This window comes from Dendrobates tinctorius, unplaced genomic scaffold (assembly GCF_039654945.1).
Source record: "Dendrobates tinctorius isolate UK_male_01 unplaced genomic scaffold, ASM3965494v1 ptg000432c, whole genome shotgun sequence".
Classification (NCBI taxonomy): domain Eukaryota; kingdom Metazoa; phylum Chordata; class Amphibia; order Anura; family Dendrobatidae; genus Dendrobates; species Dendrobates tinctorius.
Window position 1 is genome coordinate 1688822 of NW_027362095.1, and position 16757 is coordinate 1705578.

Sequence of the window (16757 nt, forward strand, 5' to 3'; positions counted from 1 at the left end):
ATCATATTCTATTGCTGGTTTAATGAGCATTACTTTTACCAATGTGATTATTTCTACCCGTTTTTGCTTTTGGCAAGCATGTGTGTTTTTGACAGTGTCTAAGTGTTCCTAATTCAAGTAACACCTGATAGGATCAAGGTGCGAAAGCAGGCATCTAGGTGCTTTTTCCTTTTGGCTTTTGGACAAAGGCATGAGAATGTTTTGTGGAGCATGGTTTTGTTTCCCTGTTTGTTCTTTTTCTCCAATAGCCTGACAAATGAAAGGTTCCTGTGTTGCAAAATGCACTTTGTCCTGTCTTCAGACATAGAGGAAGACCTCTTGACTTTGGCTGGCTGTTTTTTTCTTTTTCAAGTTCATTTCAGCATGTTTAAACATCTTTAGCTTTGCATGGAGTTTCTGAAGTGTAGTGGTTGTCACGTTCACCTCACACGCGAACGGTCCCCAGTTCGAAACTGGGTAGAAGCATGACATTAGGCGTTGATATTAAAGCTTTTGACGTTGAGTCTTTGTTCTCGATGGCTCGTCATGACCACAGTAACCTTCCGCAGGCGGTTTCTTTAGTGTAGTGGTTATCACGTTCGCCTAACCGTCCCCAGTTCGAAAACGGTCCCCGGTTTGAAACTGGGCAGAAACACGCTGTTACCCTTTGGTATCCAAGCTTTTTACTTTCAGTTCTTGATCTCGATTGCTTGTTGTCACCACAGTTAATATTTGCATCCGGTTGTTGTAGTGTAGTGGTAATCAAGTTCGCCTCACACGCGAAAGGTCCCCAGTTCGAAACTGGGCAGAAACACGCTGTTACCCTTTGGTATCCAAGCTTTTGGCTTTCAGTTCTTGATCTTGATTGCTTGTTGTCACCACAGTAAGCACTTGCATCTGGTTTCTGTAGTGTAGCGGTTATCGCGGTCGCTTTACACGCGAAAAGTCCTCAGTTCGAAACTGGGTAGAAACACAGCGTTCCTCTTGCAAACTAGTGCTTTTGACAATGAGTGCTTGATCTTTAATGCTTGCCATGACCACAGTAAACGCTCTTGTCTGGTTACTGTAGTGTGGTGATTGTCCTGTTTGCCATCCTCCTGAAAGTTCCCTGTTTTGATCCCAGGCAGAAACATGTGGCTTTTCTTTATTTTGATCACAAACGTATATTGTTGGCTTAATTAGCCTTAGTTATCATATTCTATTGCTGGTTTAATGAGCATTACTTTTACCAATGTGATTATTTCTACCCGTTTTTGCTTTTGGCAAGCATGTGTGTTTTTGACAGTGTCTAAGTGTTCCTAATTCAAGTAACACCTGATAGGATCAAGGTGCGAAAGCAGGCATCTAGGTGCTTTTTCTTTTTGGCTTTTGGACAAAGGCATGAGAATGTTTTGTGGAGCATGGTTTTGTTTCCCTGTTTGTTCTTTTTCTCCAATAGCCTGACAAATGAAAGGTTCCTGTGTTGCAAAATGCACTTTGTCCTGTCTTCAGACATAGAGGAAGACCTCTTGACTTTGGCTGGCTGTTTTTTTCTTTTTCAAGTTCATTTCAGCATGTTTAAACATCTTTACCTTTGCATGGAGTTTCTGAAGTGTAGTGGTTGTCACGTTCACCTCACACGCGAACGGTCCCCAGTTCGAAACTGGATAGAAGCATGACATTAGGCGTTGATATTAAAGCTTTTGACGTTGAGTCTTTGTTCTCGATGGCTCGTCATGACCACAGTAACCTTCCGCATCCGGTTTCTGTAGTGTAGTGGTTATCATGTTCGCCTAACGCGCAAAAGGTCCCCAGTTCGAAACTGGGCAGAAACACGCTGTTACCCTTTGGTATCCAAGCTTTTGACTTTCAGTTCTTGATCTTGATTGCTTGTTGTGACCACAGTAAGCGCTTGCGTCTGGTTTCTGTAGTGTAGCGGTTATCACGTTCGCCTCACACGCGAAAGGTCCCCAGTTCGAAACTGGGCAGAAACACAGCTTTTCCTCTTGGAAAACGATCTTTTTGACTTTCAGTGCTTGTTCTTTATTGCTTGCCATGACCACAGCATTTTTTGTTTGTTTGAATCGGTTGGTTTCTGTAGTGTAGCGGTTATCACGTTAGCTTTACACGCGAAAAGTCCTCAGTTCGAAACTGGGCAGAAACACAGCGTTCCTCTTGCAAACTAGCGCTTTTGAAAATGAGTGCTTGATCTTTAATGCTTGCCATGACCACAGTAAATGCTCTTGTCTGGTTACTGTAGTGTAGTGATTGTCCTGTTTGCCATCCTCCTGAAAGTTCCCTGTTTTGATCCCGGGCAGAAACATGTGGCTTTTCTTTATTTTGATCACAAACGTATATTGTTGGCTTAATTAGCCTTAGTTAGCATATTCTATTGCTGGTTTAATGAGCATTACTTTTACCAATGTGATTATTTCTACCCGTTTTTGCTTTTGGCAAGCATGTGTGTTTTTGACAGTGTCTAAGTGTTCCTAATTCAAGTAACACCTGATAGGATCAAGGTGCGAAAGCAGGCATCTAGGTGCTTTTTCTTTTTGGCTTTTGGACAAAGGCATGTGAATGTTTTGTGGAGCATGGTTTTGTTTCCCTGTTTGTTCTTTTTTCCAATAGCCTGACAAATGAAAGGTTCCTGTGTTGCAAAATGCACTTTGTCCTGTCTTCAGACATAGAGGAAGACCTCTTGACTTTGGCTGGCTGTTTTTTTCTTTTTCAAGTTCATTTCAGCATGTTTAAACATCTTTAGCTTTGCATGGAGTTTCTGAAGTGTAGTGGTTGTCACGTTCACCTCACACGCGAACGGTCCCCAGTTGTAAACTGGATAGAAGCATGATGTTAGGCGTTGATATTAAAGCTTTTGACGTTGAGTCTTTGTTCTTGATGGCTCGTCATGACCACAGTAACCTTCCGCAGCTGGTTTCTGTAGTGTAGTGGTTATCACGTTCGCTTAACACGCGAAAGGTCCCCAGTTCGAAATTGGGCAGAAACACGCTGTTACCCTTTGGTATCCAAGCTTTTGACTTTCAGTTCTTGATCTCAATTGCTTGTTGTCACCACAGTAAGCGCTTGCATCCGGTTTCTGTAGTGTAGCTGTTATAAGTTTGCCTCACACGCGAAAGGTCCCCAGTTTGAAACTGGGCAGAAACACTGCTTTTTCTCTTTGGAAAACGATCTTTTTGACTTTCAGTGCTTGTTCTTTATTGCTTGCCATGACCACAGCATTTTTTGTTTGTTTGAATCGGTTGGTTTCTGTAGTGTAGCGGTTAACGCGGTCGCTTTACACGCGAAAGGTCCTCAGTTAGAAACTGGGCAGAAACACAGCGTTCCTCTTGCAAACTAGCGCTTTTGACAATTAGTGCTTGATCTTTAATGCTTGCCATGACCACAGTAAATGCTCTTGTCTGGTTACTGTAGTGTAGTGATTGTCCTGTTTGCCATCCTCCTGAAAGTTCCCTGTTTTGATCCCGGGCAGAAACATGTGGCTTTTCTTTATTTTGATCACAAACGTATATTGTTGACTTAATTAGCCTTAGTTAGCATATTCTATTGCTGGTTTAATGAGCATTACTTTTACCAATGTGATTATTTCTACCCGTTTTTGCTTTTGGCAAGCATGTGTGTTTTTGACAGTGTCTAAGTGTTCCTAATTCAAGTAACTCCTGATAGGATCAAGGTGCGAAAGCAGGCATCTAGGTGCTTTTTCTTTTTGGCTTTTGGACAAAGGCATGAGAATGTTTTGTGGAGCATGGTTTTGTTTCCCTGTTTGTTCTTTTTCTCCAATAGCCTGACAAATGAAAGGTTCCTGTGTTGCAAAATGCACTTTGTCCTGTCTTCAGACATAGAGGAAGACCTCTTGACTTTGGCTGGCTGTTTTTTTCTTTTTCAAGTTCATTTCAGCATGTTTAAACATCTTTATCTTTGCATGGAGTTTCTGAAGTGTAGTGGTTGTCACGTTCACCTCACACGCGAACGGTCCCCAGTTCGAAACTGGATAGAAGTGTAGTGTCAGTGGTGGGGTGCCGAGCTGGTGGGGTGGTCCTACTTTTATACCGCGCAGAGATGACAACAGAGACACGATGGAGGCAGATTCTGGGTGCAACAGGTCCAAGTTTATTTCTTCACTTGCCGTCCGACTGACGGCACACCTCGCGGCCCTCCGTTTCCAGAGCCGCTTCTCACACCGTACACTGGAGACGTGTCTGCACACACCGTCCCCTCCTTTACTGTCGACGCTCCTGACAGTTCCGTCACTGTGGCCACCTTTGGCCCATTAACCAACAGCGCTTCTACTGCTCAGTCGTCCTGTCACATACGGTGTCTTACACCCAGTACCTCGTCTCAACTGCGGTCCTTTCCTGTCAGGACCACCCCCCTGACATCCTCTCTCCTCAGTCCCCCTGGTCTGGATTCTCCTCAGGGCACACAGACTGGCGTAGTCCTCCTGTCACCTGGGCTCCCCCTGGGGACTGGATCTTTCTGGAACCCTCCCTCAGTATTTATAACTCCCCCGGTTCCTTGAAACTGTCACTCTAACTGTCACCACGCCCCCCATGACCAACGGTTTCTAAAGCCCTAAGCTGCTGTAAAGTCCTTTGCTCACACTCCACCCTGCCATCTAATGGTCATCCCAAGGTACTGCACGTCCACTACACTTTCCTAGTTGTTTCCCCACTGTAATCACTGACTCCTACCTACACTGTGCAAACCTATCTTTCTTCACTCTGACTAGTCCGTCCATCCGTCAGGTCACCTTCCCTACACTCCCCCTTCCTTTGTCCATTGTCGTCCTCGACAATCGTCATCCCTGCCTTCGTCGTTCTGAATCTACACCTACATTCTGTTGTCGGACCAGAAGTTGAGCCAAACCCACTATCTGCGGGGGCCGAACCATACTGGGAGCACTATGCTCTGAGCAGCCTACTGCTACTCACCAGCGCGCACGCCACATGACAATGTCTTTCAAATTGGGCAAGGTACACCCGTATTCTCTCTACGGCGTGTATCTTTCCCCTACTCTCCCCTACTGTTACCTTTCACTATCCGGTACGCCATGATCGAGGCCACTCACCTACCAGATCATTGCCGGCGCCCGCCTTTCCTTCTTCAGGGGTGTCCGTGGTGTTGGGGACCTGACCTAGGATGGCTGTCTTTCTCACGTCTTCCAACTCATTTTCCTTCTTTCAATTACATGTCATGGTCGGCGTCCCGGTCTCCCAGACCTCCTCAACTCTTAGATCCCTACCGGATCTCACACTTTCCTTTGGTCCCGCAGACCTTCCCTTACCCGGACCTGTTGCATTTACTTTGGCATATTATACATTAAACAACTTTATAATAGCACAGGTACCCATTTTTATAATTTTTTTTTTTCTTGCTTTTAAAACCAAAATATAACATAACATTGCAAGTCTCCTTTCCTCCTCCCTTCCTTGGACATGGACACTCCCTCTCTTCTAAGTATCCCGCGCTCTGTCAGTCTAAAAAGTAAACACAATCTATCCTGTAAGAGGAACATAGAAAAACAGACATAAAAATCACAGATAAACATTTCTTTTTTTTTTTAAAAGCTGACCGCGAACTGTCTTTTTGACCTGCACAACGGTGCAACGAACTCCTGACAGTTCAATCCTCCTTTCGGTGGTCAGTAGTATGGAACCCCACAACCGTGGAGCTCCCAGGATGCAAGAAGTGTCCCTTTCTGCAAGATAGTATAAACGAGCCGTCCCGGGGGTCGTGCAGCCGCCATGCCAGCCTCTCCCCTCTCATGGAGCAGGTTCCAGACTTCCTGCCCCCTGGCCCTCTTCTTCTCTATAACTCCTGCGACCCAAACAGAGGGTCCGGCATGAGCCCTGGAGTCCGGTGGGCGGGACTTAACCGAGGAAGGACGTGGATCAGAGGCGGCCGATGATTCCTGCAGCTCAACAGCCGCTGGGGCCAGGTGGCAAATGGGGACAACCGGGTCCTTGGAGGCTGGAATCACAAGGCCCACTAAGTCGGCCGCAGTCGACTTCAGCAGCGGCATAACCGCGGCCTCAGGACAGGCCGCATCCACTACTTCCAATGGAGCCGGAGTAACGGCCGGTTCCAACGACGCAGCTGCTATCAGCAGGGGGAACGCAGCAGCGTCTTCTTTGGATGACTTCCGCACTGGCGGCTCCAGGCGGGGTACCTCAGGGACTTGAGCAGGGGCCTCGCACAACTCTGCATACACCACTGGGCCCGATGTACCCAGGCCTTCCGGTGCGCAGGGGGCAGCGTGCTGCGGCGGAATGATGAGGGCCGCTGGCGGAGGCACTAGTGGTGCCGGGGGTACTCTCACCTTCCCCGGCGCTGCGGCCTCCATCACATCAATACGTGGCTTCACCCGCAGCCTCCGTCCCTTGCTCCACTGTCCCGCGGGTTTTTCCCCTAAACTCGGGGGCTCCGCTGAGAAGTCCTCTGCTGGTATTGGTGGCGGCCGTTTTCGCTGACTCCGCTCAGGCTCCGCTCCCCAGCTCAGCATCCCGCTGCTCTCCCGTGGCTCTGAGGGCGACTTCTGGCACAGCTCCATCCCCTGCCGCCACTGCCACTCTAGGCGGCCGATGCCCCGACACCTGCAGAGTCTCATACCGTCCGTTGGGCAGCACTCGAATGGCATCAGACAGCCGCAGCCAAGTTTTTCTTCTGTGCCACTCCCTCTGTGAGGTGAGGTGTCGGCAGGCCTCTCCACCATCCTGTCAGGGTCCAATATATGGAAGCGTCGATTTCCAGGCACATACTGCTTCCTTTTGGGGTACGTTGGAGGGGGTCCCAGTCCATTCAACACGACTGCAAACACCCGGACCTCTCCTCTGCGCTGAAGCAACACCGCCATACTGCACAGTACCTGGTACCTCCCCGGATCCTCTGCTGGCCACACAGATCCGCCACAGCGCTTCCCATTTGTATTCCACAGGTAGGTCATTTGTAATCCACAGGTAATTGTAATCCAAACAGAGTAGTCCAAGTCCTTTTCCATTCTTTGAGGCAGGTCTGCTGCAGAAGATGAGGTATTAGCGGCGGCGATCCTGCTGACTACGCCAAATGTAGTGTCGGTGGTGGGGTGCCGAGCTGGGGGGGTGGTCCTACTTTTATACCGCGCAGAGATGACAACAGAGACACGATGGAGGCAGATTCTGGGTGCAACAGGTCCAAGTTTATTTCTTCACTTGCCGTCCGACTGACGGCACACCTCGCGGCCCTCCGTTTCCAGAGCCGCTTCTCACACCGTACACTGGAGACGTGTCTGCACACACCGTCCCCTCCTTTACTGTCGACGCTCCTGACAGTTCCGTCACTGTGGCCACCTTAGGCCCATTAACCAACAGCGCTTCTACTGCTCAGTCGTCGTGTCACATACGGTGTCTTACACCCAGTACCTCGTCTCAACTGCGGTCCTTTCCTGTCAGGACCACCCCCCTGACGTCCTCTCTCCTCAGTCCCCCTGGTCTGGATTCTCCTCAGGGCACACAGACTGGCGTAGTCCTCCTGTCACCTGGGCTCCCCCTGGGGACTGGATCTTTCTGGAACCCTCCCTCAGTATTTATAACTCCCCCGGTTCCTTGAAACTGTCACTCTAACTGTCACCACGCCCCCCATGACCAACGGTTTCTAAAGCCCTAAGCTGCTGTAAAGTCCTTTGCTCACACTCCACCCTGCCATCTAATGGTCATCCCAAGGTACTGCACGTCCACTACACTTTCCTAGTTGTTTCCCCACTGTAATCACTGACTCCTACCTACACTGTGCAAACCTATCTTTCTTCACTCTGACTAGTCCGTCCATCCGTCAGGTCACCTTCCCTACAGAAGCATGACATTAGGCGTTGATATTAAAGCTTTTGACGTTGAGTCTTTGTTCTCGATGGCTCGTCATGACCACAGTAACCTTCCGCATCCGGTTTCTGTAGTGTAGTGGTTATCACGTTCGCCTAACACGCGAAAGGTACCCAGTTCGATACTGGGCAGAAACACGCTGTTACCCTTTGGTATCCAAGCTTTTGACTTTCAGTTCTTGATCTCGATTGCTTGTTGTCACCACAGTAAGCACTTGCATCTGGTTTCTGTAGTGTAGCGGTTATCACGTTCGCCTCACACGCGAAAGGTCCCCAGTTCGAAACTGGGCAGAAACACAGCTTTTTCTCTTGGAAAACGATCTTTTTGACTTTCAGTGCTTGTTCTTTATTGCTTGCCATGACCACAGCATTTTTTGTTTGTTTGAATCGGTTGGTTTCTGTAGTGTAGTTTTTATCACGTTCGCTTTACACGCGAAAGGTCCTCAGTTCGAAACTGGGCAGAAACACAGCGTTCCTCTTGCAAACTAGTGCTTTTGACAATGAGTGCTTGATCTTTGATGCTTGCCATGACCACAGTAAACGCTCTTGTCTGGTTACTGTAGTGTAGTGATTGTCCTGTTTGCCATCCTCCTGAAAGTTCCCTGTTTTGATCCCGGGCAGAAACATGTGGCTTTTCTTTATTTTGATCACAAACGTATATTGTTGACTTAATTAGCCTTAGTTAGCATATTCTATTGCTGGTTTAATGAGCATTACTTTTACCAATGTGATTATTTCTACCCGTTTTTGCTTTTGGCAAGCATGTGTGTTTTTGACAGTGTCTAAGTGTTCCTAATTCAAGTAACACCTGATAGGATCAAGGTGCGAAAGCAGGCATCTAGGTGCTTTTTCTTTTTGGCTTTTGGACAAAGGCATGAGAATGTTTTGTGGAGCATGGTTTTGTTTCCCTGTTTGTTCTTTTTCTCCAATAGCCTGACAAATGAAAGGTTCCTGTGTTGCAAAATGCACTTTGTCCTGTCTTCAGACATAGAGGAAGACCTCTTGACTTTGGCTGGCTGTTTTTTTCTTTTTCAAGTTCATTTCAGCATGTTTAAACATCTTTATCTTTGCATGGAGTTTCTGAAGTGTAGTGGTTGTCACGTTCACCTCACACGCGAAAGGTCCACAGTTCGAAACTGGATAGAAGCATGACATTATGCGTTGTTATTAAAGCTTTTGACGTTGAGTCTTTGTTCTCGATGGTTCATCATGACCACAGTAACCTTCTGCAGGAGGTTTATGTAGTGTAGTGGTTATCACGTTCGCCTAACACGTGAAAGGTCCCCTGTTCGAAACTGGGCAGAAACACGCTGTTACCCTTTGGTTTCCAAGCTTTTGACTTTCAGTTCTTGATCTCGATTGCTTGTTGTCACCACAGTAAGCGCTTGCCTTTGGTTTCTGTAGTGTAGCGGTTATCACGTTCGCCTCACACGTGACAGGTCCCCAGTTCGAAAATGGGCAGAAACACAGCGTTTCTCTTGCAAACTAGCGCTTTTGACAATGAGTGCTTGATCTTTAATGCTTGCCATGGCCACAGTAAACGCTCTTGTCTGGTTACTGTAGTGTAGTGATTGTCCTGTTTGCCATTGTCGGGATCCCTCAGATATCTCTTTCTTCTGAAGGACCGATGTTCTTGGGTGTAAGGCACCATATGTCTCTAATTGATTGCTCCGTCGAGAAGGATAACACAGACACAAGCTGTATAATACCACTCTGGATGCCTGCCAAGACGCCTCTGGCTTATCAGTTAGGCTTCCATCTTTTATAGCAAAGAATTTAAACATTTACAGACATGCGCAGTATAAAAAATGATTTCACAACTTGTTTTCTACAAAGAAAGTCATGTAGGCTAAAAAGCAGGAGTATTTGACCTTGGTTCACAAGGGAACAGAAAAGATAAGTTTTAAACAAGAAAATGCAACATAGACAGAACTCAATTTAACTACTTCAGTTCCTATCATTCCCCCCTTTGACATCTTTATTCTTCACAATCTGGAACACTGGATCCTGCAATGACAGCTGATAGTGCCCTATTCACCAGGTACTATCCCAGGCCGACGGGTTGCCCGAGGGAGACAGGTATCTTCTTTTACCCTCTCCATCCCCCAGTTACTAAGGCCACGTCTGTCATCACAAGAGTACGCTCCTTCATGCCAGAAATGAGATGTCAACCTAAAACCCCTACTGGTAACCATTTATATGCATTGTCTCCACATATCCAGTACATGTCACTAGGTAGGTCCCATAGGGCTGAATGTTGTAATACCAGTCTATGAACCAAATCTATGAACGCAGATACATTCTGAAGCATACACCAATTTGGAAGTTGTCCTAAAGGGCTACAATAGCCTACATCGGGATTTCCACAGGTGGGAATTCCTTTCTCACATCCAGATGACTCGTTGCAAGGTATATTACCTGAAATATTAAAACAAGTTTCATTATTGCCCTGGGGAAATAAATTGGAATACTCCCAGGACGTGTTATGCAACCTTCTTTCTAGCAGTATTGGTTTGAAGGCATCAGTAGAGTGGGAAGTTAAATTAAAACTAACTTGTAGGCCATACATTGGAATTTGCCCCAGGTAGGTTAATCGAGTTCTATTCCTGGGTACCCAAGCCCCCCCTTTATATGCCAGATATTGAAGGTATGTATTACTTCCTGAAAGATTACCCTGCCACCAAGGGTATCCTACCCATCCCACAATAGGTATTCCAACAGTTGTGTTCCATAACTTCACATTATTTGTGGCATTATTAGCGAGTGTATCAGAACAACTGGTCCAGGCAAATAATTCCTCGGGTGGCACAGGAATAACAAGGAACGGAATACTAGTGGCCGATATTGGTGAATGTGTGCAGATCCAGCAATCTGCTGGAGACTGAGTGTCATTTGACCAATCATTCAGTAATTTTTCATGATGTTGTATAAACTTATTATTCAAGGACATTGGAAAATTTAGACTGTCCCACGCAGCTACCATTATTACAGATAATGCAACAAAACCAAACCAAAACATTATGCACTCTTATGCTTTGTTAACTCCTGTGGCTAGTTTGCAATGCGATGCGTGGATCCAGGTTGGTCGTCCTTCCAACTTAACAGAAGTAGGCGTTGTCAGGAGTACTTGGTAAGGTCCCTGATATCGGGGTTCAAGGGTCTTTCTGGAGTGTTTCTTGACATATACGTAATCACCAGGTTGCAGACAGTGAGTTCCTTCCACACTATCTGGATCTGGAATGGAAGAGAAAACTAGAGAATGCATTTGAGTTAAATGCTTTTGCAACTGGATTACATAACTTGTCAAATTATCCACATTGAGTGTTAAGACCTGTGGGTAGTACAACCCTGTGTTTGGTGGTCTTCCAAACAGTATCTCGAAGGGTGACAGTTTAGCTTTCCCCGTGGGTGTGTGCCTTACTGAGAATAATGCTAATGGGAGACACTCTGGCCATGGTCTATGGGTCTGCTCCATGGTTTTCTGTATTTTCAATTTTAGTGTCCCGTTCATTCTTTCTACCTTCCCTGAACTCTGTGGGTGGTAGGGTGTATGAAATGCTTGTTCTACACCTATCATTTGCATTACATTTTGCATTACCTCAGCAGTAAAGTGTGTACCTCTGTCTGATTCAATTGTTTCAGGGACACCGAATCGTGGTACTAGTTCCATCACCAGTTTCTTTGCAGTGGCTCGAGCTGTAGCCGTTTTCACCGGGTAGGCCTCTGGCCATCCAGAGAAGAGATCTACACATACTAGGATATTTGCATACACTCCTACCTTGGTAGCTGTATGTCGTCAATCTGCCGTCTCTGAAACGGGTAGAGAGGCCTAGGTGTCGCTTTCTTAGGGACTTTTACTGTTTTACCTGGGTTGTGCTGTGCACAGATGAGGCATGATTGTACAAGTTTCGCGGCTGCGTAACTGAAACCAGGAGCGATCCAGAAGGCATCTACCATGGCACACATGTGACTTTTTGAGGTGTGATTGGGGCCATGTGCTGCTTGCGCCATGATTGGGAACAGGGACTTTGGTGGGCACATTTTATCCTTATTCTCCCATACTCCATTTGAGTTCAGCTCAGCTCCCAGTCTCCCCTGGTGTACCTTCTCTGTTTGGGCAGCCTTTTGCTGGAGGGATTTCAGGACATCTAGACCCAATGTGGCTGGAATACGCTGACTCCCCGCCACCGTCCACTGCTCTCTCTAGGCCGCCTTGTGCTATTTTAGCAGCCTCGTTCGCCCTTCTATTGCCCTCTACCTCCACGGAGTCACCTTTGTGTGTGCTTTTACCTTGACAATGCCAACCTGGACTGGTAACATCAATGCCTCCATCAATTGTTTCACCAGCTCTGCATTTTTAATGGGCTTCGAATCTGTGAAAATATTAGCGACTTTACCTGCAGCGGCTCTACACGCCTCAGTGAGTGCCTTCAACTCTGCCTCCTGCGCAGACATGTGAGGAGAGAGTGGTTCCGCTCGGATTACCTCATGTGAGGATACTACTGCATATCCAGTGTAGAATCGTCCATCCTGGTGGTATCTGGGGCCATCTACAAAAAGGAAACTCAAAGTCTGCATTAGGAACAGGTTTTTCATGAATGTGTGCAAACCCAACTGTCTCCTGACTCATCAGTTCTATGCAGACATGTTCATGCGTCATGTCAAAGTATCCTTCCTCACTTGCTAATACGGTCACCAATTCCCCCTTTTCTGAATCCACAGGCAGGAGGGTGGCTGGATTCAGAACGTTACATCTTGTGAGGAGTGACATACTCAGGAATTAGTAGAGCACACTCAAGTTGGAGCTATCTGGCCATAGACAGATGTTTTGGTTGAACTTGTAGGAGTATGGCATGGATGTCATGTGGGGAATAGATTGTCAAAAGAAACGTCAGTGTCATCTCACATGCCTTCCCTATTACGTCTCCACTTTTTTCCTTGTGCTCCAGCATACATGACAGGTCGTCTTATTGTCCTTGTTTGCTCAATTTCTTTAGCTACCTTAAGGAGGTCTTTCAGATCTACATGTCTCCATTCAGGTCTGGCTGTCTGTACTGCGTCTCGTAAGTCTTTGTTCATACCGTCAATGAATGCATTCACCAGTATTCTAACATCAAGTGGGTTTATGCAAATGTACCCCATGTCTGCCCATTTCAGCTGTAACCGTCCAAAGTACATCTCTACACTCTCTCCTTTTTGCTGTGTCACATTAGTCAGGAGTACAGACTGCTCTGATTGTTCCACTGCAGCCCATTGTCTTAGTGACTCACAGTACGTCTCCCCAGATCGTTCAGATTTATCATCCATGCCCCAAGCCTGATTCTTTGTCACATCTGTGTGTGTCTTAATTATATGTCCTAGTGCGTCACCTGCCTTTAAACTCACCAACCTCTCTAGGTCTGCCCAGGTACACTTATATGTCTGCTGTACTTCCTTTATGTGTCTGTAAAACAGGAATGGTTGGTCTTCAGGGTCAGGCAGCTGCTTCAGCAAAGCTAGCTGGTCAGAGGGGCTCCAGGGACAATACTCCTGCATCTTTCTTATTCTAGTCACACTTCTAGGTCCTGATGGGGTTGGTCGTCTGATGTCTACTGTCAGCTTACTCCTCAAGGGACAATGTCCCCACTACCCACTATCCACACTATTATGTCAGCTTCTTATGATCTTGTCTGGATAGGATTTAGTGCAATTCGCTTAGGTCAGTAGCACAGGTCACACAAGTAGCTATTCAGTCTGGGTTTGTCTGAGTCTGACCACAGTGTTTACAAGTCCATCTGTTTTGTCTGGGTCTCTGGATACACTTTGTCAATCAAACATTCATAATACACCTTCCACACTGCTGCACATTCTCAAGCATCATTTATTCACTTGCTATTTTCTTCCCTTGTCTGTGCCTTTTTGTACATCCAAACATTCACACTCTGGTATTTTTGCCTTTTTCAATATTTGTCCCACTTGTTTTACTGCTTCCTTCCTTCTCTGTCTTTTGTAATTTGACACAATTTGCTATACAAATCAATCACACAACTAGAAGCAGGTTCAAACACATTAATGACCAAGCAATCACTTACAATGACCAAACAATCACTTACAATTCCCTTCTAAATTAGGCACCATATCTTACTTTTAACTTCCAATCTTCAATTAAGTACTGTTGCTTTAAAATGCACAAATCTTTCAGCGCGTACCTTACGGATAGAATTACAGAGAATTTTGAGCACAGCTCACACTCAGCAGAGATAAGAGCGAAGGGAGAAGAAAAACTGCGCAGCGCCATCCTTCCTCCCTCCCGTCAGAATGCAGCGTCGTCCTTCACAGAATTCTGTAGTTCTTTAGACTTATCAAAATCAATTTCTACAAAGAAACTCAAAATCACGGGATTTCACTGTAAGGGCAGATAACTGTATAATGAGATTAACCATGTCTTGCCCTTTTTCTGGCCAAATGCATTCAATAAACTTTACAATGTAATGCCACATATAACACGAACTATATCATTACTCAATTCATTCAGTCTCAGATGTAGATTTGAAATATCTATAACGCATCTGTCCGGGATTCCACCACAACTAGAAAGGTCACAAATCTCTTGACACAAAAATGATGTGTGATGATTCATTCATACGTGCTCATTCACTGATTTTTTTTTTTTTTTACTCAATTACTCATCTCTCATCTTATTCAGAGGTTCTCATAGACATATATACAAGGATTCACACAGCCTGCCTATCTTGCACTTTGGATTTGATTAATACTTTTTCCAGGTTCTTTGCTGCACTACTTCCATATCTATCCTCAATTATATCACATAACCGGTCTCCTTCTTCAGGTGTCTTTCCCTGACTGTTCCCCATCTTTCTATCCTGTTTCTCTTGTTTCTTCCTGTTAGTCCCCTGCCTTAGGTGGTGTATTGGGTAAGCTCAAGACTAGGCTCTACTATACCTCGTTACCTTCTTCCTAAGGTGCCAACAGGTTAAACGGGGTGTCTGTTCCTCCTTGTACTACGTGTCTCGTGTACTTATATACTAGGTAGCATCCGAACAGTAACACTCCCACAACACACAGGATTGTAAACAAAGTATCCATTTATCGGGGTTCTTCAGTCATATCCTGTCACAGGCTCATTTCGTGGTCCTGTGCTCATTCGGTCACACTCTTATCTGTCACAAGGTTTATTCGTAAAGGGTGTTGATTTAAGCTTAGGCGGTGACCTCCCTGAAAGGACGCTGTCACATGACCCAGTTAGGCAATATCACCACTCTTTGAACGAATACCTACTGTGCAGCTTATTTGTCTACTTTCCACAGTCCTTCAAATCAAGGCAGTCACTCAACAACCTCCTCTATTCCTAGTGCGGAACCGTCTATTGTGAAAAACTTGTCCGTCCGGGCTGCGCAGTATGAACTGTTCACCCAGCCTTATATTCCGTAATGTCAGACCTCTCAACATGTCACTCAATGGGACATGTGTATTCAATGCTAACAATACCCACCACTGTTCTCCCTTCTTGAAGTGATGAAACTTTTTATGTTTGTGTCTGGGGTTGTCCCTGCAAATGTCCAATCACCATACCCGTTATGATTTGCATCAGTTCTTCTCCTAAAAATAGCAGTACACAGGCAGAATCTGCAATAGCCTCTCATTCGGACAGGAATTACATATGCGTGTCACACCCAATTTCCTCAGAGTTCTTATATGGACCTGATTTTACGGCCCCCTCCTCTACTAGATTCCCCTTGATACGGACCTTAGTTATAATTATAGATTATGAAGAGCAGAGAAGAGAAGAATTGATCTCTTACCTGGCCAGGTGTTTAGGTCTGCTGTTCACAATTTCATCAGTAACTGGAGTGGTCTGTAGATCGGGTAGTCTTGGAGAGGTGCCTATATCAGGTCCCTGTTTCGGGCACCAGGAAACTGTTGGGATCCCTCAGATATCTCTTTCTTCTGAAGGACCGATGTTCTTGGGTGTAAGGCACCATATGTCTCTAATTGATTGCTTCGTCGAGAAGGATAACACAGACACAAGCTGTATAATACCACTCTGGATGCCTGCCAAGACGCCTCTGGCTTATCAGTTAGGCTTCCATCTTTTATAGCAAAGAATTTAAACATTTACAGACATGCGCAGTATAAAAAATGATTTCACAACTTGTTTTCTACAAAGAAAGTCATGTAGGCTAAAAAGCAGGAGTATTTGACCTTGGTTCACAAGGGAACAGAAAAGATAAGTTTTAAACAAGAAAATGCAACATAGACAGAACTCAATTTAACTCCTTCAGTTCCTATCACCATCCTCCTGAAAGTTCCCTGTTTTGATCCCGGGCAGAAACATGTGGCTTTTCTTTATTTTGATCACAAATGTATATTGTTGGCTTAATTAGCATTAGTTAGCATATTCTATTGCTAGTTTAATGAGCATTACTTTTACCAATGTGATTATTTCTACCCGTTTTTGCTTTTGGCAAGCATGTGTGTTTTTGACAGTGTCTAAGTGTTCCTAATTCAAGTAACGCCTGATAGGATCAAGGTGTGAAAGCAGGCATCTAGGTGCTTTTTCTTTTTGGCTTTTGCACAAAGGCATGAGAATGTTTTGTGGAGCATGGTTTTGTTTCCCTGTTTGTTCTTTTTCTCCAATAGCCTGACAAATGAAAGGTTCCTGTGTTGCAAAATGCACTTTGTCCTGTCTTCAGACATAGAGGAAGACCTCTTGACTTTGGCTGGATGTTTTTTTCTTTTTCAAGTTCATTTCAGCATGTTTAAACATCTTTAGCTTTGCATGGAGTTTCTGAAGTGTAGTGGTTGTCATGTTCACCTCACACGCGAACGGTCCCCAGTTCGTAACTGGATAGAAGCATGACATTAGGCGTTGATATTAAATCTTTTGACGTTGAGTCTTTGTTCTCGATGGCTCGTCATGACCACAGTAACC

The 16757-nt window shown here is 45.5% G+C and overlaps 4 non-coding genes across 4 annotated transcripts; all 4 read left to right on the forward strand.

Moving 5' to 3' along the window:
• Nucleotides 1-1879: 1879 nt before the first annotated feature.
• Nucleotides 1880-1952, forward strand: TRNAV-CAC (transfer RNA valine (anticodon CAC)). The gene has a single exon. It is a non-coding gene; the product is annotated as a tRNA-Val (tRNA).
• Nucleotides 1953-7890: 5938 nt separating this feature from the next.
• TRNAV-AAC (transfer RNA valine (anticodon AAC)) lies at nt 7891-7963 on the forward strand. Its single transcript has one exon. It is a non-coding gene; the product is annotated as a tRNA-Val (tRNA).
• An 86-nt stretch (nt 7964-8049) lies between these two features.
• TRNAV-CAC (transfer RNA valine (anticodon CAC)) lies at nt 8050-8122 on the forward strand. The gene has a single exon. It is a non-coding gene; the product is annotated as a tRNA-Val (tRNA).
• A 97-nt stretch (nt 8123-8219) lies between these two features.
• Nucleotides 8220-8292, forward strand: TRNAV-UAC (transfer RNA valine (anticodon UAC)). Its single transcript has one exon. It is a non-coding gene; the product is annotated as a tRNA-Val (tRNA).
• Nucleotides 8293-16757: the final 8465 nt, after the last annotated feature.